Raw genomic sequence first — 17149 nt, 5'->3', positions numbered from 1 at the left:
TTTTACCCAGTGTGTAGGAGCAATTCCTTTATGCTTCATAAACTTGTCTTGGTCTTAATTGAATTTGGGAAAACCATTATCTTACCATAATATTTGACAAAGTTTTGATTTTATAGAAGTGTAGACCATGACAAGTTTAGGATGCAAGCTGAACAGGATGGTGCTTTTGTCAGTATTATCATCATTTCTGCACTGCGACTGAATAGCCCTGCACACCAGCACAAGAGCTGTTTTATTTTCTCCGCCTGGAAGACCCTCAGACATGCAAATTTAGCATCAGTGTTTCTGAACAAGTGCATATCTTAGGCACACGGTTCATTATGCCTTTATATAGCGTGTGTTAGCATTCTCAATAAGGAATATGCTCTGAAAATGGCTCAGACTTGTGACTGGTAAATCATTATTACTAATGAAAACTGCATGTGTTGTACAAGAACAGCTTGTAATGTTGACTCCCCCCCCCCCCCCCCCCCCCATCAAAGTCTGTCTTCACCTGGTAAACAGGAAACTCATCCTGTCCTGTTCTTCCGCCTGTTGATTACAAGGCTGTCTGATTTGCTGGCTTTTTCCCAAATTGCTTTTCCGATCCCCCCAGAGTGCGATTTCCCCAAATGGAATGAAATTATCTGCCTTAGTTGTAAACTGTCTACCGTCCAATGATTTCTCATTCTGCCTCTGACTGATTGGAGCGTATAGAAGTTGAACCACGAAGCAAGTGAAACCGACTTTCTTTCCGTGGCTTCAAAATCACCTATTCCGTTTCTTTTCATTGTTATATCGATCCTGTGCACATTAATCTTTGAAAGCCGCATCGTTTCTTTTCTTCTTTTTTTGTGTCCTGCTTACAAAAAGCACTACCTTCTTTTTTAACCTCCAACCAGGAAGGTTCAGAACTCTGTTTGTTTACCAGCAGGAGTCCTTTCCTTGATCCCTACAAAGGCAGCCTAACTGTATTCTCTGATCCAGGCCCAGGACAAGACCAGCTGGGTTACGGAACACATCATTTGGGGAATTAAATGATGGGGAGGAGCACAGAAACAGCAAACAGACTCAGCAGACCCCCACCATCTCCTCTCCCCTCCGCCATTAATCAGACAATCGGTTACTCGTGCTGAACGCGTTTCCTCTGGAATCAGACGGACTGTCTGCTCAGTATTGCGATATGTTATCAAGTTGTATTAATATTGATTAAATTCCTTGGATATTAAGTAAATCCAGCACAGTTAAATACTCTTATGCTAATAGTTGTGTACAAACTAGAGCATTCGGTAGATTTATCAAGTCTAAAAATATTATAAAAGTGTCTTTCACAAAACATACTTGAAACCAGTGACCTCCACAGTGCCTTCATTGCCTGTCAGAATATATAAACTTTTACCTCAGCCATGAATTCCTGTGCAGTCGAGCTTTGTAAAGTGCTTCGGACCGTTTGCGATGCAGCCCCTATAGCAAGAAGCTGTCAGGTTACTTTCAAGGCTAGACAGGCAGAGAGGAGCAGATGTGAGGAAGCAGCAGTGATAATTGTTGAAAAGGCTATTTTCTTCACCGTCCTTCCTTGCGTGCAAGGACGAACCCTGACCTTCACCAACTAACCACCTAAAAAAATACCACAGTGAAATGGTACTTTGACAATACCTACTCGGACTACCTCACATTGCTAAATTATGCCCACTGTTATTTCTTAAGAGCATCCTGACTGCTGCCATCTTCACCTACTGCACCCATTGGACAGCAAACCTAAGTGCATTTATGAGTGACAGTGATTGAATATGACTTAAAGGAAGTGATTCAATCACTTGTGCCTGTGACATGGCGTGCCCTCTCTCTTTTTTTCTCTTAGTCTAATGGTTGGTGCTGGTCAAGAATGCAGTCAGAATAGCTCCTCGTTGCACTTCAGGGATATATACCTTGGAACTATGGAGTGGATTTCAATAGTCGTAAGTGGTCTCAGCCCAGTTTCTCATGTTAAAGACGAGTAATTCTTATTCCTAGTGTCTATTGATTATAACATATTGACACATTATCTGTGTTTAGTATATGGATAAAACTCTAAGCAAATCAGCTGCAGATTGTGTAAAGTCTTTGTTGTCAAGACAACAAATTGCTCCTCGAGCTGATTAAATATACACATAGGTCTCTTCATTTTATAGGTTTTAAAAAACCATTTTGACTTTTATTTTATAGTGAATAACAGAGTGCTGGCTGAAAATGAGGGTTGAAAGGGAGGACAGACCTTGCAATAAAATAACTGGAAACATTTAAACTGGAGGCGTTTTTATTATACAGTCAGTGTCTTGGCAGGTACATGCACTATAATGCAAAGTATAGCAATTTATAAGGTTTTCACATACTGGACAAGAAATTTCTAGGTTTTCACATACTTGGAATTAATTCATATCAATAATAACAGTAACAAAAAAAATATTGAAAGGAGTTCCTGCAAAAGTCAGGAGACAAAGACATTCTAATAAATAATTACGGTTTATCTTTAGAATGCTTCTGGAAACAACATAAATATATTGAACTAATGTGAAAAAGTATTAAGAATATGAACAATGTAATAATCCAAAAGAGGAAATTTAAGACAGATAATATAATTTTGACATTTTACAATTACCCCTGGGTGAACCTGAGGCGATCTCAGGCCACATAATATACAACCTCTCTAGTGAGTTCTGGCTTTACCCCTGGGCCTTTGCCCAGTTCCACGGTGCCTGGAAAACCTCCAACGGGAGGCACCAAGGAGGGATCCTAACTATATGCTTCAACCACCTCAACGAGCTCATTTTTGTGCCAATGAGCAGCAGGTCTACCACAAGCTCCCCACGGGTTCCGATTCTTGTCGCCTTCTATCATTGAACCCAATAACAAAATGAGGGAATGCTTATTTTGGCTGCTTGTGAATGTGATCTCATTCTTTTGGTCACCACTCGGAGCTCATGATCATAGGTGGGAGATGGAATGCAGATTGACGAGTAAATTGAGAGCCTTGCCTTCCAGCTCAACTACCTCATCCCCGCAATGGCCCACGACGACTGCCGTTGCTGTTCACATCATCTGCAAAGAGCAGACATGCAATGCAAGATTACCCAAAGCGGACACTCTCATCGTCTCAACTGGTCCTAAGACCCTGTCCCTAAATATCAGAGGGTTTCAGAGACGGGGTCAACCTCAGCAGAGACCAGCACCCAGTGAAAACATGCAAGAGTTTGTGCTGAGAATCGGGGCTCAACTTTTACCCTGATAGCAATTGCCTAGTTCTGCATATATTCCGCAGCGATCCCGAGAGGAATACCCGGGTAACACAGTTAATGACCTCCTCAAGTCCCCAAGACACTTTCAAGCAACTTTCCACAACATGATGTGGAAAAAAAAGAAAATTTGTTTCAGAAAATGTCTTTAAGTTAACAAAGAAATAAGTGAAATGTAGTGTAAAGTCTTGGGGGCATAGGCCTTTCACATCCAGATAAAGAAAGATGTCCCAAACAATTGAAAATGTTGCTTTGGTTTCTAATCAGTAATGCAGCTTCCTCACATACCTAACTACAAACGGGCTGCACGTTTCCTGTAAGATGGCCGGCTTTCTGGCGCTCCCGACAGCGTTCAGCTCTCTGCCCATGTTTCTATCCAGCAGGTGTCTCAACCCCTCCTCAAAGCCTCGTGTTTTGACGGCCTGTGAAACACTGACTGAAATAAGCAACCATTAAATGTGGCTGATTGCTTCATGGAACATGCCACAACCCCCTACCGAAGGAAAATAATGTTCCTAATTAACTTTGGGGGGGGGGGGTGATTATCAAGTAATTTCCTTTTTAAGTGGGAAACAGTTTAATGGCATTTGTTTGGTAAATGACATGCATCCTCTGTGAATGAGCCCTGCTAATGTAAAGCAGGGGTATATACTTAAATAGGGCAACAACAAATGTCACAGGGACCGCCAACTGCACGCTGCAGATTAGAGTTCAACGCAAGCTGATTTGGAGTCAAGACGGTCGCCCCTGCTGATGCTTTCTGTTGTCTGTGACTCTTCAGGATTTGGACGGCCTGTGATCGACGTAGAGTGTGATATTGTGAAACCAATATTCGCATCACATATGTTTCTGCGCTGATGTCATCGCGCTTTTGCCAGTTTGTGGGCGCGGATACAAGATGTGTGTGTTTAGTTGCATCGGTTCCCAGGGATGTTTACGCCCTGAGGCAGAGGAGTGACGTTGTCCAGATTCTAATGTTCTGGGAGAAACACAGCACCTTCATCATGCATTGGAACACAGGGCCTCTTGTATACACACACACACGCACACACACACATGCAGAGCCATCTGGGCAAGGCAAACATCAATTATATCCAGTTTACCTTATGTCTCTCATGCATTTAAGCATCATTAAAAAAACATTACATGTACAGTAGAGTAGTGAGGGACATATGAACAAAGTATTCTTTAGAAGGGGACCGACCAAACATGAACGATGCTTCCTCTAACACGAGGAGACAAATGTGTAATTGCACTTTTTTCCAGGGTGTCGTTGGCCTCTCTTCCGTATGTCGGCAGAGAAATGGTGTTCTTTGATATACAAGTATATAATCATTTAAATTCAACCAGCTGTGAGGAATGAATATTTCTCCAGCTTCATGATGTCAGAATTATGTATGTGGGGGTAAATGGGAGTCTTCTGGATTATGTACATCTATAAAATGGTTATGGAATTGCTGAAAGCAGTAGCCGTCTTGTTCAAGTGTAATGTCGTGTTTAAAATCCATTTGAATCGTGTAACTGCAGATCACACACACCACACACACTGAGATTGCACAAACTAGTGGGTGTCTGCAAGATGAGTGTGTCCTTAGAAATGGTTGAAATTCACAATAGTCACAAACTGCAACAGACCTTTTATAATCTCAATACTTGCATCGCATCCATTATGAGACAATTTAGACTAATCAATCCACTTGAATTGCATGTTTATGTTGAAACCTGAGAAAACCCACGTGGACACGGGGAGAACCCGAATGAAGAGAAAGAGAGATGGTGATTCCAAAAAAGGTCTCTAGTCGGACAGGAATCGGGTCTCAGTTCATGTTTGGCAACTTAACCGTTCATCCAACAGGGCACCCTGGCAGAAATGTGTGTTTGCTCTAAATACACGCATGAATCCTTACTATTATTATTACAGATGTACTGTAGGTAGAAAATATTCAAAATTCTTAGTTAACAGTGCTATTCTAGCAGTTAATCATAGCCAACAACAGACATTTAATAGAATATTTCGTATTCTTAAAGAATACAAATTATTCAAACAAATCAAAATATCAGTTCTTTAAAATGTGAACCAAAACATTGTCTTTTGTATTAAGCATTAGAAATAATTGCAACCTTGTATATTTGCATTAACTTGAATTTGCGTGACTTTGTGCATATGATGAATGCACCCGAAGGCACTGACATATAGAGACGCGGGAGATCCTACAGATACAAGGGATGAAACCAACAGGGAGAGGACCAAGAAGCAAACCCCACAGGGAGAGAAAATCAGCACTTGTATCTGTTTAATCTGAGATTACACACACCACATGCGTAATGATTAACAGGGATGGCATTCAGGTCCTTATTATTGCTATTGGGCCAAATCGCAAATGTTTTGGAGGAGGAGTCTGAAGTTTAGTCCAATATAAATTTCCTTAACATACATTGTACTCTTTACATCGAAGACAGCTTCAAGGTGATTTAAAAAAGGCAACCTGGCCGCTCACCGAGGGCTTGTCCGGGATTTGAACCCGGGACCTCTCGCTCCCTAAGCGAGAATCATGCTCCTAGACCAACAAGCCACGCTTCGCCAGTCGGTACTTTCTTTTTTCTGAGCGAGTTAATGATACCCTTCATTTCCATGCCAAAGAGAAAATACAAGTTGTTGGCTATCAGCTGTTTCGCTACGTCATCATTGCATTTTTTAGACAGGAAGGGAATTACAGCAGAAGCCAGAATGAATGCTGCTTTAGTTGTTTGAAGTCATTTTTTATACTAAATTAAATTGTTTTTGTCTTTCACTCAGATTCAGGAGAATGCTAATTTTCATTTGGCACACACCGACTTAATATGGAACACATCTAATAGTCGCAGGACTTGTCTGGGATTTGAACCCAGGCCCTCTCGCCCCCTAAATGAGAATCACACTCATAGACCAACGAACCACAAATTGCATGGACGTTTCTTGTCTTCATTTCATTCAGCGATTTCTGCACGCGTGGTCCGGCAGCATCAAGCGCCCGTGTCTGCTCCCTTCCTTGCAGCAATTCATTGCATTACTGCTGTCTTGCAGTGACTTGCACCAGGGCTACTTATGGGAGTTGCGTTACTGTCATGTCTCTCGAACTGATTGTTTTTTCACCTCAGAAAAACACTCTCCTTATCTCCTGCATGTGCGATCATGTTTTTGAGGACTTGCTTCAGAAGGGTTCCACAGATCTGATTACAGCTTGAGGGATTCTGTGGAATTCAGTCTCTATTTACAAGCACTACATAGTTCCACTTTAGTCAATAATTACACATTCCCTTTAGAAATTGGCATGGCAGGACGATTGAAATTGGCTCCAGGAAACACAATTTAGAAACGTCAAAATTACAATTTACAACATGCATATGCCCCCAAACCTTGAAACAAATGTTTCTTCTTAGAACAGGAGGACATTGTTATATGGAAATTCTGCCAATGGGAATATTAAAGATTAGAAAGCCTTGAAAGTACTGCTATTCATCAATTCTGCAGGGGCTTTGATTAGAGATATCTGAAAACTGATTCGTGTGTGGTGGCAGAGTCTCGTCTGCAGCCCCATAGTGCTGTTTCTGGTCTGAATCAGCCAAAGTCGAAGCGATAAGTCCCCTTCCTGTCTCCCACTGTTTTTTTGGAGCTGTATTTCACACAGTAATGTGCACGACACCATCGCCTTCTCAATCAGAGCCGTAACTCCCAACAGGAGTCCATTTGAATCGATACCAAAAATTAACAAACACATATCTATGTCATGTTACCTCCCCGCACCCGCAATCCCTTATTTCTATGTGTTAAATCAGCAGGAGGATTTCAGACATTCCAGAGGCTGCAGAATGACAGCTTGCCTGGCGATTGTCTGGATCTGGATTTTGAGTGGAAGACCGGGAAACATAGCAGGCCGAAAAGAGCAACGAGGGAGGAACCCTCCAAATGTAGATGGAGAGAGGAGAAAGAGGGCCACTGTCACCCAAAATATAAAATCAGGTTTTTAATGCATTTAAATTCCAGAAATGGCAAAGAGGAATGAATGAAAATCCTGGAGGTTTTTTCACTCGTACCTGCAGTTTTAGCGCACTTTTCTCTTTAAAGCTTCTGCCGGTTGACATTGTCGTGAGGCTGCACGCTGACAGAGAGCAGTACACATGTTTTAATTCGACCCTTATCGAAACGGCATGCACATTTTCAAAAGCACTCTCATAAACTGTTCTCTGCCGCTTATGTTCCGCCTTGCATTGTTGTCCTTATCTTCCTGACACCATGGCCCCATGATAAACGGACCATGGCACAATGGGAATAAAAAAAAAAGCACAGAGTGGAAACAAATGTGATCTTTTAGTGCCCTTGAAATGCTCCCTCTCTCTCTCTCTCTCTCCCCCCCCCCTCGCTTCTCTGTGTGTGTCTGTTTTAGACACATATTACAGCATGTTCTTTTGTCCGTGCATCTGCAGGTGTACTGCACACAGAGTAGAAAGGCCCAACCTGCTGATGGCTAGTGCAGGACGACAGCTTTATTTTCCCACTATTTTCTTGTAAATACAGCTCGGGGCTGTAGCAAACTTACACTGCTTGTATTTGGAAAGTGAAAACAAAGACACCTGGAAGAAAAACAAGATGCAGGAGGAGTGGAGCATGAAGAGTGAAAGCGTTCTGCTCCATCAGACGGCCAAGAGGCGACTCTTCAGTTGGTTTGGCATTTGTTTTTGGCAAAAACATCAGGCTGCGGCATCAGTGATATGGTTTCAGTTTATTGAGCATTTTCAGAGAAAGCGATTAAAATCGGAATAAAATACACGCATTATAGAGTCTGTTTTTTATTGTGCTGCATTTACAGACAAGTAGAAACTCATTGGCTTTTCTTTGGAGCAGCGCAGCTGACACACCTTCTCTAATTCAGGTGGCGCTCCTTCTGTTTAAGCCATTAGTCTACAAATGTGGCGGAGCACAATAAGGGCAGGGAGACACGCTGGTGCCGACATATGCGGACAATAATGGAGTGAATTTATATAGCTTTTTTTTTTTTTTTTTTGCTGGTCCCCTTGAAGCTCTTTACAATGTAAAAGAGGCAGGAGTCACACATGGAAACCTCAGCAAAAAGGAGCTCAGCTGGTTCGATCATAGAGCGAGACACGCAACATGGGTTGAACCTCCAGACTCAGGCGGAGGTCTGGCAATCAGGACTCTTTGCACACGGAGGCCGTTTTACTTAAGATCAGTAACTAGTAGTTGAAGAGTGTTCAAGCCTGCTTCTTCTCTTTCGTAGTATGAAAATGAAATTCACCCACTTGACTCTTGCACCCGACAGTGAGACGCGTGCTGCAGCTTGTGAGGCGTAACCTGCACCCTGACCTGAGTGACCTTCCCGGCTGTAACTGGACGCGCCAGCACTCGGTTCAGCTCATCGCTTGTTAAGCAATGCGACCAAGTAAGAGACGCTGCAACTCAGGCATTAAGGCGCAAGGCACAGATTGAATAACAAGCCGAGTGTGGAGAAATGGGTTGCATCCTGAAAGCAGTAACATGTCATGTTATACGAGAGATACTTGGGAAAGACTTGCTTTTTTAATTTTGTGATTGGCGTATTTCCTTGTTGTGCATGCTACACCTTGCTGAATACCGGTAACTTTTAATGTGTCGCAGGGACAATGCACTCTCCGTCACAACACACCCTCTCGCCGACGTTCCTCCCCAGAGACAATTGCATCTCTGTCATTAAATCCCACACTATCTGGAAATGGATCCCAAATTACATATCATTATGCATTTCACCTGTTTGTCCACATGCTCTTTTTGAACTTGCGACCATGCAGAGACAATAGACCTCGTCACCTCACGAGGTGGAGGTAGGAATTCCGGAAAGGTCAAAGGTCAACGTCATAAATCAATCAATCACATTTTGACAGAAAGGACATCCAACTACTCTCCAACAGATATCGGGCAGTTTGTTATGAGCGAAAATGAAACGCGGTGCAGACATGCATGTCAGGATAATTTATCAAATGGTTTACAATACGTTTGGTGACCTGAGCCTCAGTTGCATTTTGGGTTCACAGTTTGAAGTATATCTTGAAACAGCTGCTAAACAGGGCATTTGTGTTTTTATGACAAATGCTTGAATGCACTAAACACCAAAATGCTCTTTAAATAGTCAGCCATAACCCAGTTAAACTGGATACACTGCCTGAAAATGAGTGCGACAACACAAACGCCCACCGTCTTGGGGAAACCAGCATGATCCTCTTCCTTCTCAAGTACTTTATTCACCCAGGGTTTTAAGGCAGGTAAATAGAAAGCAGATGCCGACCAACACAAAGGAAACATTTCAAAGAGCAGCTAACCGTTTGTGAAGCGTGGCGTCGATGTAGCGGGTCGGCCAAGCCGGATCTATGCTTTCGTCCAGGAATGATGAAGGTATAATTGGTTGCATTGTGTGTATCCTCACCTGTGTTTAATATAAAGACGCAATCTTTGATGACGGCATCCTGCTGCAAGCAAGCCGTGACCAACATTAGTCCACCGAACAAAAACGAGTCAAGGTTAAAATGATTAGTTTCACTTGAAGGGAAGGTCCATTTCTTAAAATATGTCACACAAGGATTTTCAAGCTTGTTAAAGTTTCTCTCTGGGTTTGGATGATTTTGATGATACTGACATAAATTTATTTTTTGCACGGGATATAGTGTTTGCACGCGTGTACCAATGTTCATCAACGAAAATGTGTGTATTTGACAGATTCCTCTGTTCTTTTTTGGGTGAGCGGCTCATATAACGGTTTGGTTTCATCACTGGTCATCAAGGAGAGATACACATTGTTCTCATTTAACAGCGCATGGGAGAGTAGAGGCTTGGCTGGAAGCAATAGAGGCCCTGTCTTTGCAGTCAGCCCATTTGATATAAAGCAAGAGAAGTTCACATGGAATCAATCGACAAACGCCGTATCAGTCTAGTGAGTGATGAGTTGAATAATAAACATGGGCATAGAAACCTTTTTTGCTAAGTGCACTCTTTACTTTAGTCATCAAACTAAACTGTGATGCATATCTCAGTGAGATTTGATGTTTTTATGTCCTCCTAAACACAGAAATAATTAGATTTATTGCAAAACATTGTTTGGCATAGGGATGATTAGAAAAAAAACCTCTCGTAGTTGGTGACAGCAAATATAACTAGACCCTTAACCAGCTAAAAAATATTTAGGAAATAAGACTCGAAAATGATATCAATCAATACTAAACAGTTTTGAATCCAGATGAGTTTCATTCCTTCCTTTATGCTAAAGTGTCAAATGAAGGCAAAAACATCTGAATATTAAATATGTACACATTATGTAAATATGTGTCCGTTTGGCACATAATATAACACGACAGTACTCCAGCGTTTAAATATTATGAGCCATAGGAATTCAGCTGAGACAAATGTTTTCTGGGATGTCCGTAAACACGCTGCGAGGACTGTCAGTCATGCCAACTTCCTCTGACAGTGACTTGTAAGAGATGCGGCTCCTTTCAGATCTTTCAGGGGGTGGAAGGTGAAGTGAGGTGCATGTAGTAAAGACATGACTCTGGCTACAGTCCACAGAAGCTAACGCAGCCAGATAAGCCTCATGTCGTCTTGAGGGATGTTGCAACATACTGGAAACAGACCGCCGTTCGATTGGATCAGGTTGATGATTTAATTTGAAAATGATCTCATATTTCCTGCTCTTATGTGAATTCCAACAGCTTTTAAAGTCCATGCTTATAGTCCTTCTTAATACAGTTTAAAAAATAAGGGTCATTTAATTGATTTTAATTTCACTGCTTTGCTCAGCAAAGTGGTTGACTTTGCTGCGTTAAAGTGCTTCAAAAATAAAATTGGATCGGATTTGATTGGATTCTGCATGAGTTAGCATTAAGCTACAGCTCCTACATGTCACACTCTTATTACAACGTGAATGTGCTCTACTCCTTCACATCCACCGGAGGAGGCAGAGATTGCATGGGGGCCGTGTACTCCTCCCGTAACTGTAGTTGGAGTCTGGTCTGGAGACAGTTGGCTTAGCATCGCCTGACTCGCTGATATTTATATTTGCAAGTCTGAACCTGCATATTTTAAAAATGTTTCTGCGTATCATGTTGGCTGGAATGATTGCTGAGAAAGCAAACAACAAACAAATGAGAGCTAAGATGTTTGTTTATCTGTATGAAGAGTAGTGGTCCGTTAAATTGGCTGCTGACAGTGGCAGACACTGCCGAGCCATTGAGTGGAAAAGCTGCTTCATGGACGCGCATGTGTGTGTGTGTGGTAGCTGGTAAGATAGCAGGAGGTTAACTCTCATTGGATGTTGTATCCCCCACCACAGATGAACTGAGGAGGGCGTTACAGAGATCCTGTCTATAATGTTACATTTTTAGACCTTAACTCAACACAATAAATCCATTCTTTTTTTTTTACAAAGTACTACATTTGGGATTTCAGATATTTATGGACTTTTTAAACGTTGTATCGTTTGTCTCTCTATGGTTATCATTTGGACAAACGCTCATGTTTGTGGTTGGCTTAAGGAATTTAAAGACAAACATGTTTTTATTGGGATTTTCCCAGGCATAACTCAAAGATTAAATTCTTTTAATCCTGAAGACAGAACTTTTTCTCAGATTTGGAATCTGATTGAATTGCAAATTCCTAACGGGGAGAAATACATCTAAAATATTGTTGTAATGCATTTCTTCAATGCCATTGTGGCGGAGAATCTTTGGCCGTCCATGCTTGTTTAACTAACATTAGCACCCCGGTGTGACGCCTACTACACACGTCCCTGCCGTGGACAACAATTCACCAAGTCCTAAAGTACTGACTCATATGCTGTTCTCTTTGTGCTGTAGCTGAAGGGTAATAAAAAAATCACTTTAGAGGTCATGGTAGGCATATATAGGGAAGCAATTTGAAGAAAATTAGACCTCTGAGTAAAGGAACTAGCTGCTTCCGAAAGGGAGGAGTGGGCGGAGCAGGGTTTATGATGGCTGGTGGTAATCTGCCTCAATCCGCCTCAGGTGTGTCCGGGGTGACCGCGGCCAATCCGCACGCCGCAGGTCCTGGAGTGAGAGGCAGACACAGGTGTGCGTAATAAGGCAAATCATGAAGTGCAGCAACATGACCCTCACATTGGCTGCTGAGTCCTGTCCCAAAGGCCCAACTGCGAGCTGCTCAAGAGGAAGTAACTTAAAATGCAAGTGTGCAGGTTTTACACGTCATGCACAAATACATATTTGCCTTATGCTTTCAGGCTGAATCACCAGTAAGCTTATATTGCTCTGCTGACAGACTTTCCGTATGACAGACATGTAGGGATTAAACAAACAACATAAGGGTTCATTTGATTGGTGGGAGATGTTTTTTTCTTCTCCATTTGACAGATAAAGGCGAGCGGTTTCCCTCATTTCAGCAGGTTGATCCAGGCTAAACTGCTGCAAACAGCCTGTCGGTTGTATCTCCATAATTTTGGTAGTGATAGGTGAGTGGTATTGAAAACCAGAAGATTGAATCTGCAGCAACATGTGATGACAGAGTGAATGTCAATGAACGCACTGAGAATGAAGGTGTTGACAGAGGCGGTGAAAATTCCGAACATCCAGGTGATGCAACGTTCAAGCATCCTATCAAAGAGCCTCATTCTGTGCGGCACACTCTTGTATAAACATGACCTTGTCAAGAAATGAGTCCGGCATTGCATATTCTCAGGAGAGCCCTCCGGTCATTTGGTACCCATTGTGGCGCACCTGGCAGACAACATTCTGCACTCCAGGTCCACAGTAGAACTATCTGTTCTGTCCCTGCAAACTATAGTGAGGACATATGACCGGAAAAGACAGACAAGCATTCTCACTCAGCATCTTTGTGATTTTCAAACCATTTTAAACCATTTTCCATTATGGTCTGAATTACAATTATTGCGTGGGAATGAGATTTTATTGGCTACAATTAATGTCATTTTATGATTTGCAGCTTGAGAGGGATTATGGCATAAAGCCACACATGCTGCCATTCCCATGATGTGGAACTGTTGTGCTCGCATTCACAGGGGAGCTATTCGCCGTGGCACCGCTCATTCTAGCCATTGTTTCTGTGCTCTTAGTGAAAGAGTCAACAACAATGGAAATCAAACTGGAGACCCCGTGCCAATGTGACATGCATGCTAACTGAAAGTTCACAAGGTCAGAGTTGAGGAATTAAAACACAGTAGTGAAAACGGAATGATTCAAATATCGAATTATTGAGCTTTAAATCAATTGGAGTAAATGTATGGGTTTTAAATGTATTTTTCCAATGCATTGTTCCATTGAGTGATGACTTGAACCTGAACATGATCATCATGCAGTCTGCTCTGTTCAGTCTCTGGCGTGCTTATCCGGTCCTGTAAGTGAATCAGTCAGCACATTGGCACATTTTACAAGGCCTGCCACGTTCGAGTCACGGTTTCCTTGCAGATGCTGATTTTTAATAAAACTCTGACAGGGCTTTGCATCAAAGGACGTATGATTGACACATTTTTGCACAAGCACTTGGCTTATTGCTGAGCCAGGTTGTCAAACTTGGATGACATGTCACATTATTTTGTGTAACTGTTGAGCCACTTCAGTGTCATTTAGTGTTACGTACTGTCGCCTTAAAAACTACATTTCAATCACAGACTAATTTTCCTGTCATGCCAAGGCCAACTGCTGCAGACTGAGGTGACAGTCTGACAGTCCCGGTAGGGCTTGTACGTTACCTGGTCCAGCCCTGCTCTCCAGCTGCCGATGGAGCACCATAAAACAGCGGGTGTTTTTTTTTTTTTTAAAGACGAGTTCCAGTAATCCTCTGTTTCCTTATAAATCAGCAGTTGGTTTTTTTTCGGTCATTCTTGAGTCTTCAGGAAGACAGAGCAGAGGGAGGCAGAGCGGGGAGGAGGTGTGGCCGCTAGCCGGCAAAATACAGGCTTGTGCCAAGGCCTGAGCAAATAAACAAGAGGGTGATTATTTCGGCACACATGACTCGGCTAATTTACAATGAATTAAGAGTGACCCGGCTCGCGGTGCTGATAAGCTGAACCCATGTCGCTCTCAGCCCTCGCCTCTGTTTTCTTTACTAATGCCCTCCTTGCTCCCTCCCTGCACCGGCTTAATCAGTTTAAGATCTGCGTAGTCTCTACTGAGCATTCAGGAATGAAAATGTCAAAGCAAATGATCCGAATGAGCCTATTCACACGTCCTATGTGTGTTTTCCGAACAGATCAGTGAAGTGAGCTTCACTGAGCTTTTCCTGCCGTTAATCTGCCATTCTGTCACTTTATTTATTATTGAGAGACAGAAATAGGAGCGGATGACACACTTATTTAGCCGAGGAGTTTGTCTTCCAGCTACAGACAGCGCAAGATATTTGTGGTTTTACATATTTCTGTGATTGGAGACGCTGTCGAAGTGACTTAAGGTTTTATGCACACCCCAGGCAAGCAGGATCAGGATTTCCTTTGATAAGATGCTAAACTGCAGAAATGCTTGTGTTGCACAACACAAGCAATGACTCACTTTGTCTACGGCAAACAATTACTCCTTGAAATAATCCAATTAATCCACCCAGTTTTGTAAAAGCTCCCCAGATGTTGAACCTAATGCCGGGTGGATGGGTTGCAGACATTTCATCAGTGAACGTCGCCTCAGCTCGCTGTTGGGCCAGGGCCTGGATTACACTCTTGTTTTTTCTCATGGCGAGATGGAGTTGAAGGTGGATGAAAGAAGGGCTGTTATTCTATGATTAGGACTCGAGCAACTCCTTAATGGTCCTCCCTCGACTCCCTCCTCTTTCCAGATCAGTCATCGGTCGTCTGGTCTCTCTGGTCAGCATCACGTAGACCACAGACCTCTGGTCCCCATTAGTGCCCCGCTCCCTTGTACAGTATCTCTGAATCCAGCGGTGAGACCAGGCGGGCCATCAGTTTTGGCCTGGTCTTCGGCCTCAGCAGTATTAGTGGCGCTGCCCTGCAGCACTCCATAATTTAGCCGACTTTCTCCTCCTTCATTACCAAAATAACACAAAAAAATGGACCGTGACTTGCATTTCTGAACTATTGACTTGTTCAGTCTCAGATGAAGGCCAACAAATAGCCGAGGGTTGTGGCTGAGCTGTGTATTTGTACGCATTGGTGTATCTGAGGGATTTCTTTGGACTGCTCTCACGGTCCGAAAGAGTCAGAGGAAACAGAGGCTGGAGAAATGAGAGTGTTAGTCAGGTCCTGTTCCTGCTATTGATGATTTCACCACAATAAAAAATAAAAAATGAAGCTAATAGGAAGGCATGACAATTGTGTCATGATGAGGATTTTTTGCACAACAGAATCAAACCAGATGCCTATGCCGACAATCAGGCCCCACAGACACTTCCTGGACTTTTTTTTATTTCTTAAATATTGTGTGTCATGTTCTTAGCTTTCCCATGGTGTTTTGACTTTGGCACAAATATTGTCCCTTTGTTACCCCATTTGACAGAACGCTGTGAGTTTATCTGAGAAAAGTCGACATTTTTCTTGCTGTCTTTGACAGACGTGTCTGATTGTTGCCAGGTGGGAAACCTTACGGTGTGTGGTATTGATGCTCTCTTCATTCCCTCTTTCTCTTTTTCACCTCAGAGTGGACAGGATTTGCCTTTTTTATCCTTTACATGAACTGACCTCCCTGAGGATGTAATGATTATAAGACATTAGCTTGTTTTGTCTCACTTAAATTGAATACAACAAAACTTCTACAAATTGAAACAACTCTTTGTGTGATTCCCCCCCCCCCCCTCCCCACACATGAAGAGTCTTGCTCTGGCTGGATACTTTCACGGATCATATGAAGGAGCGCATGGTGCTACTGCACTGTTTTTTTTTTCTACATGAGGGAGAGATACTACCAATTTCCTCCAACCACTTTCGCTGACATGCTTCCAATTTAACAACTGAGACCAGCCAGTAATCACAAATGTGCATATCCTAATGGCTCCATTGCATAACAACAGTGTCTGCGGTTGTTGTGAGCACTGGTCCCATCTCTGTTGGTTGAAATTGTACAACAACCAATCAACGAGCTCTATGTGTCTCCTTCCGTTCTTGGAAATCTGCTGAATGACAGTGGCCATGGCAACAGCCAGACTCTCTGCGGCTCCCTCGCACCCCCCGCTGTGCAGCGTTTGACGGCAGTTTAATGTGTTGCGGAGTAATTGGGTTGTGGACCGGATGAGATATGTCCCCTAGGTGTGACAGAATGTGAAAAATGGAGAGGATGCTGGAAGCCCAGGGCTCTCCCATACCCAATGCAAGATCGGAGCTAATAGATGGTTCCCCATCAGGTGTAAACTAATCTTAAACTAACTAAACCCATGTATGCTCCATCATGTATGGGTCTAGTTAAGTTTTGATGAATACATTGAAATATTAATTAAACTTGATCAGTTTATCGCACTTTTATTTTTAGCAACCATAAAAATGCAGTAGTTGCAATAAAAACGAGAAAAGCACTCAGGGAGCACAAACTTCCACCTCGCAGCTCCTTCCCCTCGTAAGTGGATCTATTCTAGATGGTGATCGAGATAATCATCAATCAATCATCAATAGGTTCTAAATTGTTCTTGGTATCTTTATACATCAACCATGAACAGTAAAAGTGTATCGGAGTGCTTTTCTGGTTCTAAATCTGAAAGTCATTAAGCCAGGAAGTTCATTCATTCATTCATTTATGTGACAGAAGTGTAGATGTTCAGACTTGTCCTTACTTCTTTTCTTGCACATTGTGGCCCAAAGGATGTATAAATAAGGACTTTTGTCCTGTATGGTCGCTGATTGTTTTCCCTAAAGCTAAAAATATCCTGACATTATTGCACTTTGAACTAT

General features: G+C 42.5%; 1 non-coding gene across 1 annotated transcript; it reads right to left on the bottom strand.

Moving 5' to 3' along the window:
- Nucleotides 1–5752: 5752 nt before the first annotated feature.
- trnap-agg (transfer RNA proline (anticodon AGG)) lies at nucleotides 5753–5824 on the bottom strand. The gene has a single exon. It is a non-coding gene; the product is annotated as a tRNA-Pro (tRNA).
- Between the last annotated feature and the right edge of the window lie 11325 nt (nucleotides 5825–17149).

This window comes from Brachionichthys hirsutus, unplaced genomic scaffold (assembly GCF_040956055.1).
Source record: "Brachionichthys hirsutus isolate HB-005 unplaced genomic scaffold, CSIRO-AGI_Bhir_v1 contig_944, whole genome shotgun sequence".
Classification (NCBI taxonomy): Eukaryota; Metazoa; Chordata; class Actinopteri; order Lophiiformes; family Brachionichthyidae; genus Brachionichthys; species Brachionichthys hirsutus.
This window is presented reverse-complemented; position numbering and strand designations above follow the sequence as displayed.